The sequence below is a fragment of the Phalacrocorax aristotelis genome, chromosome 1, assembly GCF_949628215.1.
Source record: "Phalacrocorax aristotelis chromosome 1, bGulAri2.1, whole genome shotgun sequence".
NCBI lineage: Eukaryota > Metazoa > Chordata > Aves > Suliformes > Phalacrocoracidae > Phalacrocorax > Phalacrocorax aristotelis.
The window spans coordinates 22,848,101-22,872,871 of record NC_134276.1 but is presented as its reverse complement, the minus strand read 5'-3'; the positions used below and the strand labels follow the sequence as shown (position 1 = coordinate 22,872,871).

The 24,771-nt window shown below is 39.3% G+C and overlaps 1 protein-coding gene across 4 annotated transcripts in view; it reads right to left on the bottom strand.

The window, feature by feature from the left end:
* Positions 1–24,771, bottom strand: part of WASF3 (WASP family member 3) — a 76,826-nt gene that overhangs the window by 34,240 nt on the left and 17,815 nt on the right. For all 4 annotated transcript variants that reach the window (XM_075084046.1, XM_075084064.1, XM_075084038.1 and 1 more), the window contains one exon: positions 16,737–16,835. The gene's annotated coding sequence lies outside the window, so the exon portion shown is untranslated. The remainder of the gene's footprint in view (positions 1–16,736; positions 16,836–24,771) is intronic.

Here is a 24,771-nt window from a genome sequence, read left to right as displayed (position 1 = left end):
GTAGCAGTTTTTCCTATCCACAGCAAACCATGTCTTTCAACAACACAACACATGTAAAGTGAAATGCCTAGAAAATTTCCAACTCAAATTTAATATATAGCCAACTCTATCCACGTCATTTACACAGGTCTTCCTCCTGATTGCCAGATCTACATGAAAGGCATGACAGTAAAGGCTGAAATGAAATGTTTTTGCTTCTTAGCATCAGACCACCACTTTTGATCTTCCTCTCACATCATACCAACCTACATATCAGCGATTACAAAGTGGCCATGAAATCCCTAAAGTGATTTTGTTTCTTTAATAGAGCTCTTATTTTGATGTCTGTTGCAATGAGCTATTTCTGAAGGTTCACCAACTTGGAGGGTTGTTTTCTTATTTTTATTTGGCTGGGGTTTTGTCTGTGCTGAGCTCTTCAGGGCAAATTTTATGGTCCAGTGATATTATGAAGGAAATCAAGACATTAAGCAATGACAAGAGAAAAGACAACAGGGGAGGGAACAGTGTTTGGTTTTGTTGATTTGCAACAAACCTATTCTATGGATCTACATTTCCCTTGCCAACCTTCCACATCTTCAAAATCCCATAAGAAGCAGAACAAAAATTTTGAGTTGGTAGTTACCTCTGCTAACACTGTGGGCCTGCAACACTAAGTTTACAGAACAATTAAAAGGTGAATGTGTTAATTCAGAAGTTTACTCCAATTAAAAAGTTGGGAGAAAAAGTAAATAGATCTCCACTGCACTGAACATTTACATTTACAATTACCTTAAATTTAGTTCTCATTAGAAATTCACACTAACACAAACTCTAAACAAGCATATGCAAAATGGCATTCACTAATGCAGAAAAAAAAAGTCCTGAGAATGATTTAACCTATAGCTATTCTTTCCATTAAAATGTAGGCTGTAATATAAAAAAAAGGTTTTAAAATACTATTAACAACTATGAAGACAAGTCAGAAATCTGCCTTATTTTCTCTAAAGCTTGCTGGATGATTTTTTTTAACCTTTGTTCTACAACCCCACCTTTGCATTACCTGTTGACTGTGGTTCAAGACATTTGTGCATGTGCCATGCTGTAACAGTGTCAAAGGTCTCATCAATCTCCACCTAAGTATTTGTGTCTACAGTTCACCACCTAATAAGCGTGCCTCAGCGAACAAGACTGAGGGACTGCTTTAAAGTTATTGCTTTCATTTTTTTCTTCCCAATAGAAATTAAGTATTTCGAAACGACAATCGCAGCACTAACTTTTCTCCACCACAATATTTTTCCCCAGCAGTCTCTAAGATAAAAATCTTATGAAGTACAGAGAGATGATAAAAGTTTCATCTTCTGCTCCAAATAAAGGATCATATACATGTCACCCAATTAAACAGCTTCGCCATTGTTAAAGGAAGAAATAAAGATATTTCTTGCTCTCAGCTAATGAAGTGAGCGTACAATCAGTAGCCTAACTGAGGTTACTGCATTGTTTTATCTCCATTTCTGGGTATACAACTATAGCTCTTTTCAGGCCCAACTAAAACGTGTTTATGGAATATGGAACATATCTATGCAATATAATTTTTTTCTGTATTAAGTTCTTATTGTCCAAATTAATGGATTTTGCAACTTATATTCACAGCATTTTGTCACACTGCCCAATATGCAAAGAAGTTTGCCAGTAAATTAGTTTGATTTTTTTTATTCCTGTCACTTAAATCTTTGTACTTTCTAAAGATGCCTTATGATTTTTATAAAAATACAGGAAAACATACACACACTATATTTTTCATGTTGAACTACTGGTTTTTTTAACACTAATAATCACTTAATTTCATCACCCATTTCTTCGCAGGATAAACCTGCCCCAGAACATCTGTGAATATCCCTCAACTAGTCTTAACCTCTCTTCTTTTTCTCATGCTTATCTTTCCTCTGAAAGCTGAGATCTGAAAGCCAAGATCTTTGGCTGTGTCACTTTCTTCTGATTCACCTTCTCACTTTGAATAGCTTACTGCACTACAGTAGCAGTGGCTTCAGGCTTTAAACATCTCATTCTCAAGTAGCCTTCTTGAATCAAATGTCAGATATCCATTCCTTAAAATTATTTTCATTGAAAGAAACACAAAACAATGGAAGAAAACCACTGTGATCCCACTGAAGCTATTTTTTAAGCTTTTAGATAAGATTTCTCCTTCACTACCACATCTTAATCTTCCTTGGTACACTTAATGTTATTAAGAACAGATTTACTTACCTGAAATCTAACAGAGGTTCACAGATTGCACAATACAATAGCTTGCTGTACTGAATCCAACCACTCTGCCAGCATCAGATCCACCCACCCTTTTCTACTCATCCTCTATCAGAGCCCAGATGATCCAGGACACCTTCACACATGACTAGAGTCTCTCGTTTCTAAATCATAAGCTGTCCCTTCTCTAACCAAAATTTTGTTCATTAAGCAAAAACACTAATCACGCTTTCTCTCAAAAGAAATAAGGTGCACAGGTACTAAAGAAATCCAACTGGTTAAACTGGAAGACATCCACATGTGGTATACTTATTGCGGTTAAAAAAAATCAGGGTAAAAAAGTACATGTAGGGCATGGACTGAAAAACTCTGGAAAAACATGTACAGAAGCTTTTACCCAAATAAGTAAATTTAACTCTGGTTTAACAGAACAGTATTACTTGACACTGTGCATAAGGGTAGAAGATGGCTAGTCAAATCAAAATAGCATGCTGACTGAGAAAAAAGTTAATTTGTGCCTGTGTGGGTCCAAGTCCAGACTGACTATCATCCAATTTATTAATTGTTCTATATAAATCACATTTTTTCTTCTGTCGTCTTCCACATCCACATGCATAATGTAAGCACACATACAATGACAACAACTCACATTGCTGCCTTCCGCTGAACAAACAGTGACCAGTTTAAAGTATCAACAAAAGATGCCAACACATTAATCTTGTTCTTACGATGATGGCTGCTCATCCTGCTACAGTCCCTTCCAGATGGCTTGGTGTGAAAGGGATGGCGGGATGGGGAAGAAGGAATATTCAATACTGTTCTGAACATCTGTTCCACTGCCTTTATACATTAAAAAAAATGCAAAAACCTTACTGCCACTATCGATTTTACTATTTCAGCCTATTACTACAAGGCTAACACCAAATACAGTGTAAATGTTATGTCTGTACATGAGAAAGGAAAAATGTCTTTGAGTGATAAGAGCATTTGTTTAGTTTTTGCTGTCTTAATAATGGACTTGTTTCAGTAAGCAAGTACTTATGCTGCACTGAAAACACATTTTTCTTTCACATGACCTTTCTTGAAATCTGTATAATACTCCAAAAATTTATCACCCCTTCTCCTATTCAAGCAAACACAACTGAACTGAGTCACCATTTGCTTCCCTTTAGTTTTATTTGCTTGTCTTTTCAGTAAAAATACACACTATGCATTTGTTGGAGCTTGTTTAAATTCTATTTGGACAGTTTTGCACAGCAACTCAAAAATAGTTTTCTTTGTGCATATACAGATACAGTGGTAGCTTTTTGGTTTTTAAGCAGAGTTAAAAGAAATAAAAAGATAAATATCTTATTATAGTATATGGTCTACCTCTCAAATAACATTTACCCTCTAAAAATACCATCTCTTGAAAAAAAAGCACTCAGCCAGAACAAGGAGAAGGAACACAGCGCGGAGTTAAGAAAGCAAAGGAAGCAGCGCTTTGTCCTACAGCACAGGAAAAGAGACTTAGATTGATCACCACCCCCCTTTTGTATCATCTTGCCATGTGCAAACCATATGGCAGCTGAATTATTCGGTTCTTTCTACTTTGAATAAGCCATGATTACATATATGAAAATTTAGAAGTACTGAAACATTGATTGGAAAAATGGAATCCTGTAAAATGTAATTTTGTTTTAACCTTTAGGACCTAAACAGTAACATTCAGCAAGGAGTATAAACTGGATGAGCTCAAAAGGAGCAAAATCACAAAGGAGAGGGGTTAGTTACAATGCCAAGTTAATTAGGTCAGGAACAGCCCTCCATGAACAGGTCAAAATGTTTCCAGACATCAGCCTTGGATCTTATATTTGAGTACAGACTTGATTGTGTAGACAGAGCCACACAGTTCTCACTCTCCATAGCCAAAATGTCTACAGGCGTTCTTTCAACCACCAGAGTACTCCCATGAAATAGCTAAGATGAATCTAACCTTAAAGTAAATCATGGTTCAAACATCTTGCTGTGCCCTTCCAAGACTATTAATTCCCACTTATTTAGTACTTCTTAATTTTTCTAGCAGAGTAACACCCCCGGGCAATGAAATTTAAAAATTACAAAACCGAGAGAACTGCTATTTAATAAAAACTATTACTTAACAATCAACCATACCAGAACATTTCCCACCTAAAGGAAATTTCTTGCTTGTCCATCATCCACCTATTCCAGGATCTTTTTGGACTACAGTCCAAAAAGCATCATTACAAACAAATTCCTTCTTCATCCATCTGAATTAAAATAAGAGAGCACAGAGTGGCTTCTCATTTCCCAATTTACTATAAACTACTAAAAGACTATTTTAAGTGTGATTCTTTCAATATGGTCTCTTGAATGATGGCCTTATGCATCTTAAGAGTGCTTACTTTAAATCTGCTTTGGTTATCAAATAGGCAATCTTCTAATAGTTTAGTTTGAGTTATGGAAAGTCACATTTTATCTACATTACAGAAATGGAATAATTCTGTAACACAAGAATCATTTTACACTACTTTAGACAATTTGATGCGGGAGCAACTTCTAAGAGAACATTAGAAGTCTGCAACTACACGCAAGCCTTTTCTTACGTCTAGGCTACAATAATGCACAAATAGCTCTCTGAGACCATTTTGAGTGCATTTGTCCCAGCCTTATTCCTTCACAAACAATAGTGTTACTAGCAGCAAATGCCCTGATCTTTTAAAGAAAATGTAAGTTGCAGATAGGCCTTGCTGACTTACACTGATGCCATTTAACAGAGCCTAACTGGATTTAAAGTGTGTGAAATAACGGTCTGGGTCACAGCCCACGTTACGAGGGCAGCGCGGTATGCTGGCAGTGAGAACACGGCATGCAGATCCCCAAACGACCTCAAGCTAAACCAGAAGCAAATTGAGTAATTTGTCTCTCAGAACTCCAATTAACCCTAAACTGGAGGGAAAAGTACAAAAGGGATGAAGTATCCACTTCATTCCAATAATATTGATTTTATGGCTATACACAGTGTTCCTTATTTCTCTTATCATGTAATTTACTATTAAAAACCATTCAGAACAACATTTTTCAGAAAAAAAAAGACTTGTTCTTAAAACTCTTTTTCCCCACAGCAGTTGATCTAAAATCTAAAATGTCACAGGGAGGTGTTAAGTTTTCTCACAGTTCAGTTAATCCAAAATCTAAAGTGTCATAGGGAAATGTTCTTTTCCATACCAAAAACCCTCAAAAAATCCTATATGCATATACACAGGAGTACATGGTTTGTGTACATATATTTGATATATAGACATACACAGATACAGACACTTTTTTAATATATATGACACTCTGCAATGATGAAGAGAACAATAACATAGGTCACACTGCAAAAGAAAAACAACACTTTGTACCACAGCAATTCAGCATTCATTTTTGTATGCCTCCTCCACTCCCAGTTCTCACCTGGCAGGACAGACCTTCCCACTGGGAAACAACTCCAAAGATGCTTTACCAAGCTACCACAGCATATCATGATCCCTAAAATACCTTGCAGTCAAGCAATTTCAATGTCCACCTGAGCAACCAGGATCATTGAGACAACAGCAGAAATTTCCTGGTACACATTCCCAGCATGCAGACAGCCCATGGAGATTTAATACAAAATAAATCAACATCCCTAAAATTCCTCATGGTGGAGTTTCCCACCCACTCCTGCCATAGAATTTCAGCAGGGAACTCAGGATTTCCCTAATTCTTCTGATTACAAAGCTACCACCAACACTGCACATATCAGAAACTTGGAACTGGCAGCTAAACTACATGGGGAAAAAAAACATATTTATTTTGGGTGCATTTTAAGGAAAAACCGAACAAAATATTTTATGTTTGAATCCAACGGCTGAGTCTAAGTGAATCAACATAAAAATTCCCAACTATTTAGATCCTGTGCCAAGCGTGCCATCTGTTCCCATGAAGTCCATCTTCTGGTGGCTACTGTACTACAGCATATCACAAAGTGCCAGGCAACTGATGATTGGTGCATAAATCAATGAAGACACTATGAGCGATAGCGTGCAACACTCAAGACAGTAGAAAAAACCCAACAAACAAGAAAAGCCACCACAGAGCACAAGTAGCCTTATTAAGCCCCAGCACTGACGAAGCCAGGTATTTTGCAGCTTTGTGCATTGTGGTTATTTCGCTTTGGTGCCTAAGAAGGCCTGAGCTCTGATGTTTTCCCCAGAGTGGGGATGCTTTTCATACCTCTCCTACTGCCAGTGTTCAGTAACTTGAACACTAATTATGCAATTTCTCTCTATCAGGTAACCTTCCTCTCTCTCTTCCACATGGTTACCATCTTCAAGTTAATCACAGGAACTATTAATGTTTGATGCATGAGAAATTAGCAATTGGAATATCCAGTCTTAAGTAGTACAGGAGCTCCATATACACACACCCCACACCCCCCCCAACTGAATCACAAGCAAGGAACAGGGTCCAGCAGAAATCAAGATACCCCTTTTCCTGGCCTTATCGATACTGAAGACATTTTTTAAAATTAAGTTACATGGACAGATATCCATTTAGACCTCTCACCAGGAAGAGAATACTGAGAGGAATAAAACTGCAGTAAAAAAATCTGAATACACTTGATAGATATATCTAATACTTTATTAATATAGGAGGTGCATGAAGACTGCAAGCAGCTACGTCTCCCCAAATATAAAACATTACTTTCCCTTGGCATTTCTGGCTCTTTGTGACAGATTCTCCCTTTTACTAGCAACACAAATTCAGATGTAAAAGTTCTGCCCACCACTAACTTCCTAATAATTCAATATATAAACTTTCCCTGTTTTTTCGTTTGGTTTGGTTTGGGGTGGCGGTGGGGGGTTAGGGGGTTAAATAAAGCCTAAAGTGAAAGTCAGGTATTACTAAAAGTAACATGTTTTGATACAGTAGTGTTGGCTTACAAAACCTTATTTGCATCATTGAAGAGATTTCCTCATTACATATACAGTAACTCCCATTATGAGACAAATAAGGTACTATAAAACCATAGTGAGTCTTAGACCAAATACAGCAGTTAGTCTTCTCTGAAAATCCCCTTTCAAGACTTGAAGGCTGAAAAGCTGTGTTCCATGGAATCTGGCATTGTATCAACAGATCTCCATGGAGCTGGCAGGGTAGAAGTGCTCCAGAAACCAACTTCAAGGGGGAAAAAAAAAAGCATTTTTACCATGTATAATCAATTACTAAAAGGAGGCTTAAGCAACTTTTTCCCCAGCTACAAATCATCAGATATTCACTAAGGTTACTGAAGATGCAGAGGTTACCAATGATAACACTAAATTTTTGAAGTCTGCTTTCTTTCAGCATTTCAAATCAGCGCATTGAAATATCCTTTGTGGAACCTTTTGTAAATACAAGTCTTTGTCTTTCTTCAAGACACATACACATATATATCTTGATAATGTAAACATAGCTTTGTAAGTCTATGAAATTTCAGAACCTAACATTGAATACTTGGAAGTATCATACTGACCTACAGCTATCTCTACAATTCTCCTCTTTAAGTCTGTGCCAAGTGTGGGTGAGTTGGGAGGAAAAGTAGTATAATAGTATTACATAGTATCATGAAAGCAGAACTGAACGACATACAGGGAGTCCACAAGAAAGCAGTACCATCCATCAGTGATTTTCCACTTGTGGACCCCTGAGGATGTTCAAAGACTCCAAAAGGCATTAGGAACAGTAAATAAGGTAAAGACTGCATTAGCAAGTTCCGTGGTACAATAGCAGCAGAGGGACCTGCAGCACAGGATATGGTCCTGATGATCCTGTGTCCATCTTATATACTTTTTTTTTTGGTAGGGAAGAAGGGATATTTGTTCCAAGTTAGCTCTCACCTGATCTCATGTCCCATTAGATGCTGAACACCACAACCAAAAGAGCACTTTTTGGTTTTAGACTCATCAGAAAAGAGTTCATATACTCCACAACTGGGGAATTTGCATCATAAACATGCTCCTGGATCCAAACTAAACCAATAGCATAACACACCCTAAAATGTCTGTCTCGACATGTTTTAATTCACTACATAAAGGTTGAAAAGAACAGTTTTAATTTTATAAGGACAATGAGGAAGAAGAGAGGCAAATACTGGTTAAAAAAACCCAATCATCTTAAGGTTGAAAAACTGTCACACACTATTTTCTAATTAGGACTCCCTACAATATTTACAAATGAAGGCTCCATGGGAAAGGAGGGAATAGAGACACTGCACACAAGAGTCAGAGTTTCATCTATCCTCTCCTTCCCTATAATGCACTCAGCCACCCAACACTTGGGGAAGGATCTCATCTTCCCCACTAGCTGGCAGTCGACCACATACCAAATTCCTGGCAACACAGCCAACTAAATCCCACTGAAGGAGGAACAGACTGCCTAAGCCTAGCAAGGTTGCAACTGCATAATAGCATCAGAAAGCCTATTACAGTAAGGTTGCAAAATACCTCCATTACTACATCTGTACTCCCAGACATTAAATTTACTCTCTAAACTTGACAAAGGCAAGAAGCAGCATCTCACTTATACAGTTGAGAGGCACAAAGATACTTGATGACGCTGGCAGGCCCAAAAGGCCTGTAGAAGGATCAGAAATTGGACCTAGAGCACACCAATACTTACCAACAAATGCTTCAACCACAAGATGGGTTATGTTTCCTTCTCAGAAGCAAAACCCAGTTATTGCCTTAGGATCCACTCCACTTAAAGTTGTGCTTTTTAAGACAGCTGTAATCCAACCACTCCTTGATTTAATTAAATGGATTCCTGTCCCCATTCCCTGTTTCAACATTTCTGCTATTATAGCTGCTGCTCCTGGCCAAGCTGCTTCCAGGGCTGGAATCAGACTGGAAGTGAGCAGAAACTTAATACACAGGAAACAAGACAAAGCAGTTCATTGAATTATTATCCTTATAGCTGAGACCCTGCAAATGATGGTAAGAGCACTCAAACGGCTTCAGCACAAATAAAAAAAAAAAACATCAGCCAAAAGGCAGTTCAAGCTAACCTGCCATTTCATACTCAAACAGGACAGAGGTATTCAAAAGACCAGTTACAACATTTAGTTGTGTAAATGAATAGCAAGTGACTACCTAAAATGTGGTAACTAGACCTGAAAGATTCATAGCTGCTTTCTACAAGAAATATTGTCACAGAAAGAGAATTCAAGCTGAGTAATAGAATCATAGAATATCCTGAGTTGGAAGGGACCCATGAGGATTATCAGGTCCAACTCCTGACTCCACACAGGGCAGCCTGAAAGTTAAACCAGATACCCAAGAGCATTGCCCAAACACTTCTTGAACCCCACCTGGCTTGGGGCCACAAACACTTCCCTACTAAGCTCATTCCAGGGCTTGACCACCACCCTTACTGAAGAACTTTTGCCTAATACCCAATCTGAACTTCCCCTGAGGCGGCTTTAAGTCCATCCCTCGTGCCCCACCGCCGGACATCAGCGAGGAGAGATCAGCACCTCCCTTTCCGCTCCCCCTCAAGAGGAAGTTGTTGACAGAGATGAGGTCACCCCTCAGTACCCTTTTCTCCAAGCTGAACAAACCCAGTATCTTCAGCCGCTCCTCATAAATCATGCCCTCTAGTCCATCTTATCAGTAGGCATACAGACCTAGGACAGTAAAAAGCTCAGAGCTGCTGCAATTTTCTGTGACCCCCTGCAGCCGCAGTTCCCAAAAATCACATAAAAGTCCCAGCAAACTCTGAGAGGGTCAACAAAAATCTTATTGAATAGAAGAAAATAGACATTTCTTATATATTTATTCCCCAGGCTCACAGAGGCATCTGTCATGTCCCAAGGACTGTATTACATGGCATCTCATGTACACAGTACAAATTCTGTTTACCTTGTTAGCCACCTAAGTAGTTAATGCCTGCATCATTTCCATCTTCTTCATAAAAATATGGTTTTGGTGAATGCTAGCTTGGTATACATTGATTTTGTGGTTTGTTTACAAGAAAAGAATATAATATACCCATAAATATTTAAGACCAAATTAATTTTAAAAGCATGAAATAAAGGATAGTTTTTTACTAAATATACAGTACTCTGAAAGAGACGGGTCGATAGAAACTCAGCAAAAAATTGGTATCATCTTCTCAGGAATAACAAGTCACCAATCTGATGAAAGGTACCATCACATCCCAAGAAAATCAGTTGCTCCTAGCTCCTGGTAAATTGTGAAGGTTTTTTTCCTTTCCAAAAGGGTAAGATGGAATCAAGGACAAACTTAAAAATATAAATCAAAGGAACCTATTCTCTATATACTTTGGAACTAAAAAGTCTTAATTCTTACAATTCATAGAGAACAGAACATTACTTGTTTCCCAATACTTTAACAATAAATGTCATAAAATAGTATATTAATAGATTTCATGTTGAACTGATCACATTAATATTTCATAATTTCAGCAAGAAAGACCCATCTATCAAAACTCGGTAGCCGAACACCTGAAGAGAAGCTACTCAGTTTTATACTGATGCCAGGTAAGATGCCCTGCCCACATTTTAGAGCTTCTAGCACCACTGCTTTCTGCATGCTCTCTACTCAAGTTGCCAGTGCAGCATGGAAAGCTTTTGTGTCCACGCATCCTACAGCTGCTTTCCTCTACCAGAGTTTACTGCTTTGCACACCTCGCTTTTGGCAATGTCTCATCTGACTGCTGCTTTAAGATTTGCCAGCTGGTCCAACAAGAGCTGGAGGCATTGGTAACTAAAGGGAGAGGGATAAACTAATGCTTACAACTACCCTTCTCCTACCTGCAGTTTTACATTCTCATGTTTGCCTACAAGGCCTATTTGGTACAAAACCTTGTTCTTAACTTCTTTTTATTAATACTGTTTCTAGTCATAGACTATTTCTAAAGACTGTTTCCTACTCTCAAAAAAGAATAAGGACGGGACAGGGTAGTTGCTCCTCCATCCTTCCTACCCACTCCCCACAGTCTTCCCAAACTCCCCTCCCACTGGCAGGGTAAAATCCCTTATTCAAATACTGTGTTCTTATTTGAATGTGAAAACTCATCAGACATGCCCCTTAACATATGTCAACTCTTTCCACAAACCCTCAGGACTGAATGCAGCTTCTCCCCAAATCATGGGGAAAATGTACCTAGCTAACCAAATGCTGGCAGGCTTCAGATCAGGCAGCTGCCTGCAAAGATTCTCAGTGCCCCCTTTGTTTTTTTTTTTTTTAATTAAGTATAAGGAACCATTAATAACTATTTTTAAACTGCTTTAATGCATAGCTGAGGCAGCTACATAAAGAAGCTATGTTGCTGCAACCAGATGAACAGAGTTTAAGGGCAGTCTGTTTAATCCTATAAATACACGAACTGCACATAAAAAATGAGGATGCTTTACAAGTTAACATTTTACTTACAAGAAAAGCTATATGACTGTAATGAGTATTTATAAAACACGCTTCAGTTGTATTCCTGAAGTTAAAGTGGAAAGGGCAACCATCTAGATCCTAATGATCATTGCAGTCTCTTGTGAACTTCACTGAAGAAAGCAGTTCGAAATTCATTTCAGTACCTATTTCCAAAAAGATGTGATTATTTTCCCTACTCTGGTCCCACAATGGTTAGTCCTGAAGTTTGCTATGAGTTTGCTTCAAAATATTTTGCATATTGGACAAAAATACTTTCAATATTGATGTGTCATTAAATGGTTTTGAACAAGAAGGTTTCCTAGAAGTAGATGTTCATCCATAACACCACTAAGCAGATTCTGAACCTAAGCAAGCTGAAGTGAAAACAATGGGGGAGGAAATTAAATCCTAGAATGTTGATGTGCAGTATGTTTTTTTCTTTAAAGAGAAACAAAGAAAGATGCAGAATTCTGAAGTAAGCTTACTGTAAACTTGCCTCCATCCAGCACTGTTGTTACTGTTATCCTGGTAATAAAATATTCTCCTGTGAAATGCAATTATTAGTTTAAATCACATTGAGCTCCCACAGTCCAATAGATGTCTTGACTAAGGCTGTAACCAGCTGGGTGCTGAGCAAAAAGACGACTGCTATTGGCACCTCTGTGATGAGGCTCACTGTCTCAAGTGATGAGAAAACCACACCCTGCCTGAGGCTATTTGAGAACCACAAACTGAGCAAAACTTGTGCAACTGCGTAGAAGACCAGAGTTTTTTTGGACTGATAGAATAATGCTAGGCACAAAGGTGTTGGCTCTGATTCTCAAAGACTGCCCTTTAAAGTTATCTATGATTACATGGATCTTCCACACACCCCACCAAATTGCTCTTAACTACACTTTAAAATAGTCAATGTAATCTACAAAGACTACAAGCTGCATATATGGAAAAAAACCAAGCCATTAGAGACTAATCTACACACAGTTCAAGAAGCAATTTAACTACCTCAGTTAAATTTAGAAACTGACTTAGCTAATCACTGCGCAAGCAACCAATATTTAAACCTCATCTTCAAGCAGATCCCTACACAGTAGCTGCATAATTCAGAGGTTACTATGATGCCAATCATAGAAAAAAATTCAGAGAGGAGGCCAATGACTGCATCTATTTGCAGTACTGAAGTAGCACTGAATTTCCCACAGTCTCAGGCAGTGATAGCGCAGAGCATTTCTGTATGTGTTCATATCACCATCTTGAAAACATGATGGGCATGCTAAGGCTGTCACAGCACAGATGCCAGTTTTACCAAATTACTCCTTTTATTACCATCAAACTCATTTTGCCAGGTTGCAATTTAAAAATATAAAGTCCCTCAACTCCATGCAGTCAAGTCCAGAACGTAAATACATGCACACTGAATAGAGGTTAGCCCAAGGCAGGCAAGAGTTGCGCCCAAATGTTCCGCCTCTTCTAATAGCAAAATCAGAAAACAAGAAAAGCTCATAGAAAATGCACGCACCTCTTAACTAAGATCAGAATCTGTGATCAGACTTCTCTGATCATTTTAAGTCTGTCTCTCCCAAAACCAGTTCCACCTCATTTTGGCCTTTACTATTTGTAATGCAAGGACTGTGGGATACTTTCTCCTCTCTCACAGGCCTTTTTTTCTCCCCAGGAACCCATTTGTGAAATATTGTCCTACTTCTCCCCCCATCCACTGCTGTGTAATTCAGCTGTGATCTTCAGCTTTTGGCTAGCTGAGTAGACCAAAAACTTCCCCCATTCTTCGGAAGACTATTTCTCTCTACCTTTCACACTCACTCTCTCCTATTCTGAAAAGCTTCTTTCCTTCAGGGAAAATGCAAACTGCAGTCTTCCAAATAAAATTTGGAGGAAACTTTTCTTCATAGTTTGTTTTAAATCAAGATCATAAATTACTACAGCATTCTATAATTTGCCAGCCACAAAGGATACAGGTTACGTGACTGAAGAGTTAGACAGTACAGGCAAAAGCCTTTGCAAATAAATGTGGTTTAACCTTGACTAAAAATATCTTAAGTTGCTTTCATTGTATCAGTATTTCTTAAGACTGGACCAGTCTTAGTCATAGCAATCAAACATAATTTTGCCATCTTTCTCCAAAACATGTAACTGAATAAGCAACATATTTATATACTAAACTATAATCATTTATTTCTTAGAAGTGCTTCTATGTAATGACAAAGGAGTTGTTCAGCTGGTCTAATGATTTGACATTTGGGGCTGGTAAGCATAAGGGTCCCTTCTCAAGCCCTGCATTGGATATTTCCTCCTTGACTACATGGCTCTCTAACTTTCTTAGTGGGAGACACTTTTGTAGCGTAGTGTTGTAGGATTACAATGGAAGTGTAGAAAAGCCGGTGCGTGCTACTTACACAGGATGGCATGTTAAAGAATCAGCAGCTTTCACAAACACACTTAGCTGTATTTTGAGCAACCGGACAAGTTTTGGTAGCATTTTTATTAGCAAAACAGTAGGAAATTCAGAAAATCAAAAACAGACAAGGCACAATTATAATCCAAGTGACAAAATTAATGACTTGATTTAGAATGAAAATGCCTTGCTATGCATGCAAAGCAGGTTAATTAAGCCATTTAAAATTTTAATTACTACTTAAGCAGAAATTATTTGAAGCAGAAATTTAAAAAGAAAAATACATTTCTGTGGAAATCAATTATTTTAAATACAAGCTTATTTTATTGACCAGGCAGAGTTTCCAAATTGTATGTCCTATTGGAACACTCATGATTCATGAATGATCAGTGTTAAACCAAATATTTGAACTTATTATGTTTATTAAAATTATGTTTTCATTTTTTTACATCAAAGGCTGATTTTCAAGTATGTTCAGCATTCAGTCTTTAAATACCGTTTAGCTACGTTAAACTCTACTATTAAACACTAGATACATTTCAATTAAACTCTAAATGAAAGTTGTGCTTAACTTGCACAAAGAAACAAAATATTTGATAATACATTGTGTATGAACAGCAAATATAAAAATAATTTTTGAAGTTTTATTAATAGATACAACCTAGGTAAAATATTCCTAAACTTAGGTTCTTATTCCTGTAACAACTAACCTCTACAACCTGCCAAGAATAAAAGCCAGCAATGATGTTGCCATGCAGTATGAAACTCAACTGAAACATAACAGTGGTGTAACAATTGTTAAAATCATAATATAAAAAAAAAGAAACACTGGAAGTTAAAGTGACAGCTGTGACATTTTTAATCCCAAAAGCAGGAGGAGAGATCTGTAAAGCCAGGTCCCAGAGAGACCATAGGGCTGGGGGCCAGATACTGGCAAGATCAGAGGTCTTAAAGTCAGCTACTGGAGTGACTGTAGGTATGGATTAGCTACTGGAGAGACCTTTGCACACACATTCATGTTTGTGCACATCTGTGTGACTACAGGACACCTGAAAATACATATTAAGAAGAATAAATCTCATTGTTTCATTAATATGCTAATCTAATAATCTAGCAGTGAAACATGTTTTCAGTCTTTGATATGCCTGTTTAGTCTGCAAAAAATTCCATAAACCACTTTCCCTGACTCACTTCCTCCGCTGTTGAAATTCACCGCAAGTACTCTTTTTTTCCAAAAAATTTTTGGTATACAGCCATCAAGTTACCTCACCATTTAGTGGGAACTGTGGGAGGGGTAGAATGGGGAAGAATGGTTTTCCTTTCATCCTTCTCCTTCAAAGTCTGTTGCCATAACTTTCATATTTCTGTGTGCACCATAGTGCTTCCTGATCCCTTTATCACGCAAAATAAAGTTTCTTACTTGACATTGTGAACGCATGCATACATAGAGTTTTCCAGAACTCTGAGTTTTTCCTAACTTGAGGTGCAACCTCTTCCAGAGCATACATGCTGATAAGCTTCTTGAATATCATCAAGCATGTAATCAGAACTCAAAATTAAAATAAGCTTATGTGAATTTCAGCTGAGGGGACAAAGTGTGCTAAAGGCTCACAGCCAGGCTTAGAGCCAGAGTCAGCTCTACGACACGGGCAAAGTTAACAGTACCCTAAAGCACTGCTGTACACTTTGCTTTCTAGAGACCTTGAAGCAAGGCTGGCTGCGGTTTCTGCCAAAGGCAGCACTGCGGTGTGTAATGCAGGAAGAAACTAGTCTCTCCTATGAGTAGCTAAGACTACTTTTACCCTCCTCATCCTCTCAGAAGGAGGAACCAACCTGCTCTCCAGCTTCTTCCCCTGCTCAAAAGGTTTCGCTTTCCCACTGCAGAAGCTGACAAGTTGCAGCCCCCTAAAAAAAAAGCCTATAATAATCAGCTTTACTTATTAGAACAAAATTGTCTGCACTTTTGCAGTAGTCCTCCATTAGCACCACCCAGTGTGGTCTACACCTTATGTCACACAGTGAAGGAAGCGCTACACAGCTGTTTCATACTCTTCCACCAACACAATAGACACTCCTCATCTAAGTCTGTGGTGTGCATGTTGCAGCTGAGACAGACTGGGGGGGGTGGAAGGATTTTTCCCCACAAAGCTAGTTTAATATCAATAAAAAATCTTTTATTATCCGTTGCACTTTGAGGCAAATAGTCAAACATTCAACCTTAGCAGATTTACTTTACATCTTCAAGACGACAAGTCAGTGAAGTACGGATCATACAGGGTAAAAGAAATTAACAGATGCAAATTTATAAATCCAATATCTCATGAAAAACCATGAATAAAGTAAATTTATTTCTGTTTTCTACACAGTAAGATTAGTGTTTAAACAATACTAGTCTCCTGGGCTAGCAGTGGGTTTGACATTTGTTTCAGGGCCTAACACAGCTTATCTTCAACATCACAAAGATATAAACATCCTTCCCAATGCTAACTCAAAACCTTCTGGACAGTTTCCAAACTTCATCACTGGTCTTCAGTTTAAGGACTTACAACAGTTTTCAAAGCTATTTGTAACTGATTCACACAAAAGCAAAATAAGCTACAAGGTACAGTCAGTAAGAGCTCCCTTGAACAACTTACCATTTAAAAAAAGTGGAGTAGAGAAGATCCTTTCCGTTTACAAGTTCGAGAAGATAACTGGCTGTTCTGTAACTTGCTAGCACACTCAGGTCGCTTTCTCTGCAAACAAAAACAAATTTCACCTTAGCTTTTCAATAATAAAATAATTAAAGATATGCATTAAAAAATCAGGTTCAGCCATCAGTTAAAAAAATTACTAAAACATGCACGAGTAGAACCTAGACATAACTTCTAACTGTTTGAAGCTAATCATTATTTCATGTTACAGCCCAGATTTTTTTCAAGATAAGAAAATAGCTTGTGTTATTTTATAATCAGTGTACTTTAACTGGAAATATCTGCAGAGAAGGTAACATTTACCCACTTAAAGACAGTGGGGATGGAAAAACGTGAGATAATGGCCTATAAAGAAGCATAATAAAACGCCAGCTTTGAGTCCCTCTGAGACAGTTCACAGTAAATTAAATATTACTAAACACAAACCCACTAAAACAAAACAAAATAAAAAAGGCAATGAGAACCTCTTGCAAAAGTTAAGTATTGAGCTGTTTCTATGAAAATAGTACAGATCCTAGCAGCAAGAGAATATTCTGACCTAGAGATGAGCATTTAGTCATACACTAAGTTTTATAAATTAAGTTTTTGTGGTTAAGACACAGCTGCCCTTTCTTCAAGAACTGTAGAAAGATTATCTCTATAATAGACTGTTTGATCATAAGAGACTAATATAAAATACAATACAGCCATATTTTTAAAGACTGCTGCTACGTATTCCTTGATGGAACTTGATTAGACCTTTTAGACAATAAAAATCTATATGAGAGGAAAAAAACTTCTCTATTTCAAGTACACATTTATAAAATAGGATTTATTACAAAGCCAAAGCATCTAGAAGAGCAAAACACTCCTAGAGTCACCACACACAGATTTCTCAAAGGCAAGACACCAGTACCCTAGACAACACCTCCTAAGGAGAGCTTACTGCCTTTGGAGGAAGGGGCAGGTGACTCAGGAGGACAAGAAGGATGTTGTGAGGTTATGCAGAGAAAAGATTAGAAAGGCAAAGGCCCAGCTGGAACTTAACCTGGCCGCTGCCATTAAAGATAACAAAAAATGTTTTTATAAATATATCAGTGACAAGGAGGGCCAGGGAGAACCTCCCTCCTTTGTTGGATGCAGAAGGTAACTTTGCCACCAAAGATGAGGAGAGGGCTGAGGTACTTAAGGCTTTCTTTGCCTCAGTCTTTAATAGTCAGACTGGTCATCTTCAGGGTTGTTAGGCCCCTGTGCTGGGAGATGGAAATAGTCTGCCGAATGAAGTCCCAGTTGTTGAAGAGGCAGCAGTCACCGACCTGCTTCTTACCTGGATGTTCACAAGTCCATGGGGCCAGATGGGATCCACCCAAGGATACTGAGAGAGCTGGCAGAGCTCACCAAGCCACTCTCCATTTATCAGCAGTCATGGTCAACCAGGGAGGTCCCAGATGACTGGAAACTAGCGAATGTGCCACCCCTCTACAAGAAGAGTCGGGAGGAGGATCTGGGGAACTACAGGCCTGTCAGCCTGACCTCGGTGCCGGGAAAGGTCATGAAGCAGATCATCTTGAATGCCATTACGCAGCACATGCAGGACAACCAGGGGATCAGGCTCAGCCAACATGGGTTTATGAAAGGGAGGTCATGCCTCACTAACCTGGTCTCCTTCTATGGGAAGGTGACTCGCTTAGTGGATGAAGGGAAGACTGTGGATATTGCCTACCTGGACTTTAGTAAGGCCTTTGACACTGTGTCCCACAGCATTCTCCTGGAGAAGCTGGATGCTCATGGCTTGGACAAGTGCTCTCTGCACTAGGATAAAGACTGGCTACATGGCCGAGCCCAGAGAGTGGTGGTGAATGGAGTCAAATCCAGTTGGCAGCCAGTCACAAGTGGTGTTCCCCAGGGCTCAGTGTTGGGGTGGTCCTGTTCAATATCTTCATTGATGATCTGGATGAGGGGACTGAGCGCACCCTCAGTAAATTTGCAGATGACACCAAGCTAGGTAGAAGTGTCCATCTCCTGGAGGGCAGGAAGGCCCTACAGAGGGACCTGGACAGGCTGGATCGTTGGGCCGGAGCCAACGGTAATGAGATTCAAGAAGGCCAAGTGCTGGGTCCTGCACTTGGGTCACAACAACCCCATGCAGCCCTACAGGCTTGGGGAAGAGTGGCTGGAGAGCTGTCTGGAGGAAGATGACCTGGGGGTGTTGGTTGACAGATGGCTAAACGTGAGCCAGCAGTGTGCTCAGGCAGCCAAGAAGGCCAGTGGCATCCTGGCTTCTATCAGGAATAGTGTGGCTAGCAGGAGCAGGGAGGTGATAGTGCCCCTGTACTCAGCACTGGTGAGGCTACACCTTGAGTCTGCGTTCAGTTTTGGGCCCCTCACTACAAGGACACCGAGGTGCTGGAGCATGTCCGAAGGGCAACGAAGTTGGTGAAGGGTCTAGAGAACAAGTCTTCTGAGGAACTGCTGAGGGAGCTGGGGTTGCTTAGTCTGGAGAAGAGAAGGCTGAGGGGAGACCTTATCCCTCTCTACAGCTACCTGAAAGGAGGTTGTAGCGAGGTAGGGGTTGGACTCTTCTCCCTAGTAACAAGTAATAGGACAAGAGGAAACGGCCTCAAGCTGCATCAGGGGAAGTTTAGGTTGGACATTAGAAAAAGCTTCTTCACAGAAAGGGTTGTTAAATATTAGAACAGGCTGACCAGGGAAGTGGTTGAGTCTCCATCCCTAGAGGTATTTAAAAGAAGGGTAGATGTGGTGCTTGAGAACATGGTTTAGTGGTGGACTTGGCAGTGACAGGTTAGCAGTTGGACTCGATGATCTTAAGGGTCTTTTTCAACCTTATTGATTCTGTGATTATGTTCACTGTCACCACTCTAAGTTTCCTTCATCCTACCACAAAATATTAGAGCTTTAACACCATGGTGCCCCCACTTCAAGTCTAGTAAGTGTTGTTGCAGTGGCCATGTATTCCAAACATAATATTGCCCTCTAGTTAGCTTGCTACCAAGATCTACCAGTTGGCCAAGATCTTGGTCCTCACTTAAGTGTTTGTGCGCTTACAGAAGGAACTGCTCTGAAGTTACACATTATAAAAAGCTCAGGTACATATAGCTAATTCACAGAGGTCCCCCTATCTTATCACTAGGATAGGTGTACTTTATGGGGAAGAAGGTGCCTTCCAAATGCAGCTTCACAATCTTCACTAAAATTATGTCAGACAGGATTAACTTAAGTGATTTGAACCAGCATTGATTTATTCAGGTATACCTGCGGTTCAAGAAACAGCAAATCTGCTTTAGAGCAATTACCACTAGACTGAAAAACCCTACAAAATAGATGTCATAAAGCAAAAGCCTAGTACAAGGTGACTGGAACTTGATATAGAACTCAAACCTTCCACTACTACCAGGGTGGTCAAGGATGTATTTACACATTACATTAGCCTCAGCAGCAAAGGCACCTTATGAGGCTCTCAGTTCCCCACATTAGCTACTCATTCCTGCCCACACGCTGCAGGTCACCACTTCCATCGGTTACATCCATACGTCTGTAGTGCTGCACTGCATGAACATGATAACTGAGATGAAAGGATGACCTCCACTAAGGTCAGCAATATGTGTGACCTATACAGGGATGGAAAAGAAGCTGAGAATTACTGCACAAAGGGTGAGGATGAGACTCTTGCACAGTCTTCATGGTGAAATGAGATCAACTATCCTGACATATATTCTAGGGGTTAGTATAAATCCTTCTGTGGCTAAAGAAACGCATCAAGACATGGCCACTGTCAAGCAGTTCTATATCCTTTTCTAAATCAGATTTTTTTTTTTTTTTTACAGTAATATTTAAAAAGACCCAGGATAAGCCAGAGAAGAAACGCTAGACTCTCTCACTATACATTCTATGTTTAAGGTGAAAAAAATACTGCAGGTGCATGCAACGTGAGATATAGAAAGGAATATATTTCAGTACACCATTAACAGTCCAGCAATATCTATATACTGGCATAACTGAATATACACACTACCTTTTGAATGGATTTTTTCTTTCCCATAAAATCTTCATGAGGAAAGAAATCCCAATGAAAGCTATTATAAAAAGATTCTTACTCATTACCAAGTACATCACTGACTCCTCTGCCAAGTGTCCCATTTGACACATACTCACTGACTAAATTACAGAAAGTCCTGAACAGTTTCAACAGGACAAGATTTTAGAGATGCAGAATGTATATCACTTCTGGTTAGAAAAGTATATCCAGCTGAATTTTGTTTAAAATCAACATTTTAAAACTTTCTGAACAGGACTCCTAGAAATGAGGAGATCGTATGCAAGCAATTTGAAGAACAAGCTATATGGCACACAGAGGATTACTTCAGAAATCCACAGGGAAAAAACCCATAAAGGATTTAATGCAAAACAACTTTTATACAGATTGAGGATTAAAAGTATCCAAATGCTAGGTCACCATCAAAATGGTGAAAAAAACTTTTATTTTAAAGTCTGCTTTCTGGGGTGGGGGGAGGGGTTCTAAAACATGGTTTCATATATGGAGATCCAAAGCTTACTACTGTAGTTTTAATCACAAAGTAACTTCTATCAATGCATACCCACAAAAAAGGAAGTGCTTTAAGTCTTCAATACCATTTGCCTTGTTAACTTCCTGGGTGTATTCGATCTTAAAAGAATTAAATTAAATCTTGGAAACCACTGTAACTCTACAGCAGACATTTGGAAAACCCAGACAACTTCTAGAGTCAAAGAGCAGAACCATGCATCCATTAGTGGTTAGAATCATAGAATAATAGAATGTCTTGAGTTGGAAGGGACCCACAAGGATCATCAAGTCCAACTCCTTTCCCTGCACAGGACAATCCCAAATTCACACCATAAGTCCCACTTGGTCTGAAGTACTTCTAACAGTGGAATGGGAGGCTTTTCTCTGAAAGAGCCATACAACCAGTTACTTAGAACCAAGGGGCCTCTTGGTGGCCCATCCTAACCAGCTTTCATGAAACTGATGAAGACAACTAGAAGTTTACCTTTAAACTAGGCTTGATCCAGATCCCAGCCAAACTTGGGCACATAACAGGAGCAGCATAAAGGAAGACACAGCAGCTCATGTTTTCCAGGCAGTCTTTAATTTAAGATTCAATTGCTATTGTCCAGCCCAAACTCTGACCCTCCACAGACATCCAGACTTAGTTAGGACATACACTGCCCTTAGAATGAGGAGAGCCGCCTACCCTCTGCCAAGCCTTCAAGGGACAATTTCCTACTCCATACCTTTACGAGAACCACTTTGATGGTCAGACTTGGACACAGCACACAGTGTATCCTCTGCCACCAATTCCTCCCAAACAAGTTCAAGCTCTAGAGGTTTTCTTTAAAGCACAGGCAGACTTTTTACAGATTTTTTTTTTTTTTTTTTACAAAGTGTAAACGTCCAACCTGCTGTGGAGTAGCTGGTATCTCTCTTACTTGTTTTCACTCACTGGATTATGGTGCAAACATGCACTGCTTGACTGAGTATAGCAGTCCTTCAGTATTGCACAGAGTAGATCTATCTAAACTGGAGGCTGGCAAAATCCTAAACATCTTGTGGAATTTATCTGAAGTTAAACACTTGATCTTCAGAGATTTTGCAATATACAAAAGGCAGCCCATCAAGCCTACGAGCCAGCCAGTACCAGCACTGATTTGTCAGACTTTCTTGGCTGATAAGCACCATACTAGCACTGACCAGCCCCCAGATATCTCTGGTACCTCAATGGGAAGAGGCTTGCCCAGGACAACACTCTCTTCCTTAATGGTCAGCACTGATTCTTTACTGCAAATAAAGCCAAGTGTAAAGATAAGGCTATACCACAAATGACTAGTACCAACCATAACAGGCAGGAAATAGCTCTTTCACTTTCTCATTGTTCATCTAAAATAAAAAGATTCTCCCATCACTGACAAAGAAATAACTCTAATACTTCTGAGAAGGAACAAGTCTCAGCTGGATATCAGTATTAAAATGTTTTCAAACACTTGAAAATGTTTGCTGGCAGCATCTACCATCCCTAAATCTTCACAGGTAGCAATCCTAATCTCACTATACAACTCTTCTGTACTATCAGCCTGCTCCTTCTCCCAGCATAGCCCTGTGCTCTTCTCCAGAAGTCTGGTGCATACATCTTTACAGAAAAGCAAAGACCTCCCTCCTAGCTCTACTCCCAGTGCCCAGAGATGTCACCCTAATGCTTTACATAAGGGAATGCTTTACTTTACATCCAAGTAGAGATCTGCTTGAGTTACAGTACTAAAAATGGGCCTTCCTCAGCAGATAGAGCCTCTGTCATTTATTTCAGTTGTTGCCCACCCAGGCGGGGGCGGGGGGGGGGACACGCTTTATATAGCGCAGTTTGTCAGCTAATCGGATTTAAGAACGTGCTCCTTAAAATAAAAAAGTCCCTTAAATTCTGCTTTCTGGAGCATTCAACCTCATTTCCTGTGGTTAAGCAGATACTGCTACAAAGCATGAACATCTAGACAGACGCTTTGTACAAGTACCCCGGAAGAAAGAAAACTAGTGGGCTCATTAAAGGGATTAGTCCAAGGCCAAATGATGGAAGACAGAGGTACAGGCTTTCAAGTTAAATGCTTCACTAAAAAAAAGTGGACATGGTGACACGAAAAATACTAAAGTATTGTCAGATAGCTAACAGTCAACATTCAAAGGAAATAGTGGACTTTATCCTGCCCTGAACAAAACTTGAGATTTTCTTTAGTTCAAACTCTCCATAAATAGTACTCATGCAGTCTGTACTCTACTGTTTCATAACGTTAGAGAGAAGTGGCAGAATAAGAAAAGCATGAATCACCACAGGACACAGAACCCCACTGAAAAGTATTAATCAAAAATATCACACGTACACATATATACCACTAAAATGAGACAACTAACTACTAAGACTGATAAATGAAATTTAGTAGGCTTCAGAATTCCTAAGAAAAAAGGCAAATTAAGAACTAATGTAATTTTTAAAAAGGGAAAAAATCATATCTATTAAAAAATGCAACAGGGAAGGAGGCAGCAGCAAGGTCATACTTAATGGTATCTTACTTAGCACTGCCACAGCTGACAGCCAGCTTCAGTTCCATGGAATCAGAATTATGCAGATGATCACAGGCTGGATCAAGAGAATAGCTGGTCTCCCTAGCCTACCCCATCCAGGGGCAAGATGTATTTTTACATGTGGATCTAGCTGAAAGTAACCACTCACATCACTCTGTGGCTAATTCCCCTATAGCTTGGAAGTGAAAGAGAAACGGAAAAACAGAAGAGTGTTTATATTCAACATTTGGAGAAAAGGAGACATACCCTTCACCCTAGCAGACAGAACGATGCTTTGTGGTATAGACCTGGGCTCACAAAAAAAAAAATCGCACCTTCCCTGTAATTACATTCTCTTCAGGGGCCACATCCTTTGTTCAAAACCCCATCTGAGATATGAAGCTTGCTTCCACTGCAAACTGCTCTATGATTCCTTAAAAGGCTTTTTTAAGTATGTTAATAACAAGAGGAGGTCTAAAGAAAACATTGGACCAATACTTGTTGAAGATGGCCATCTGACTAATATGGATGAAGAAAAAGCAGAGGCACCCAATACTTTTTTTTTTTTTTTGCCTCAGTACTTAAAAATACTGATAGTCCTTAAGCTGCCCAGTCCCAAGAGGACCACAAGTGCAGGAACAGCAACCTTCCATTTGTGGACACTGAAATTGTAAGGGATCAGGTGAACATTCACAGTCCATGCAGCCTCATGGGATTTATCCCAGAGTACTGAAGGAGCTAGCAGATGTTATGGCAAGACTCTTCTCGATCATCTCCCAACAGTCTCAGGAGTCTGAGGAGGTCCCCACTGACTGGGAGCTAGCCAATGTTATTCCAATTTACAAGAAGAACAAGAGGGAAGACCCAGGGAACTACAGACCTGTTTGTCTAACC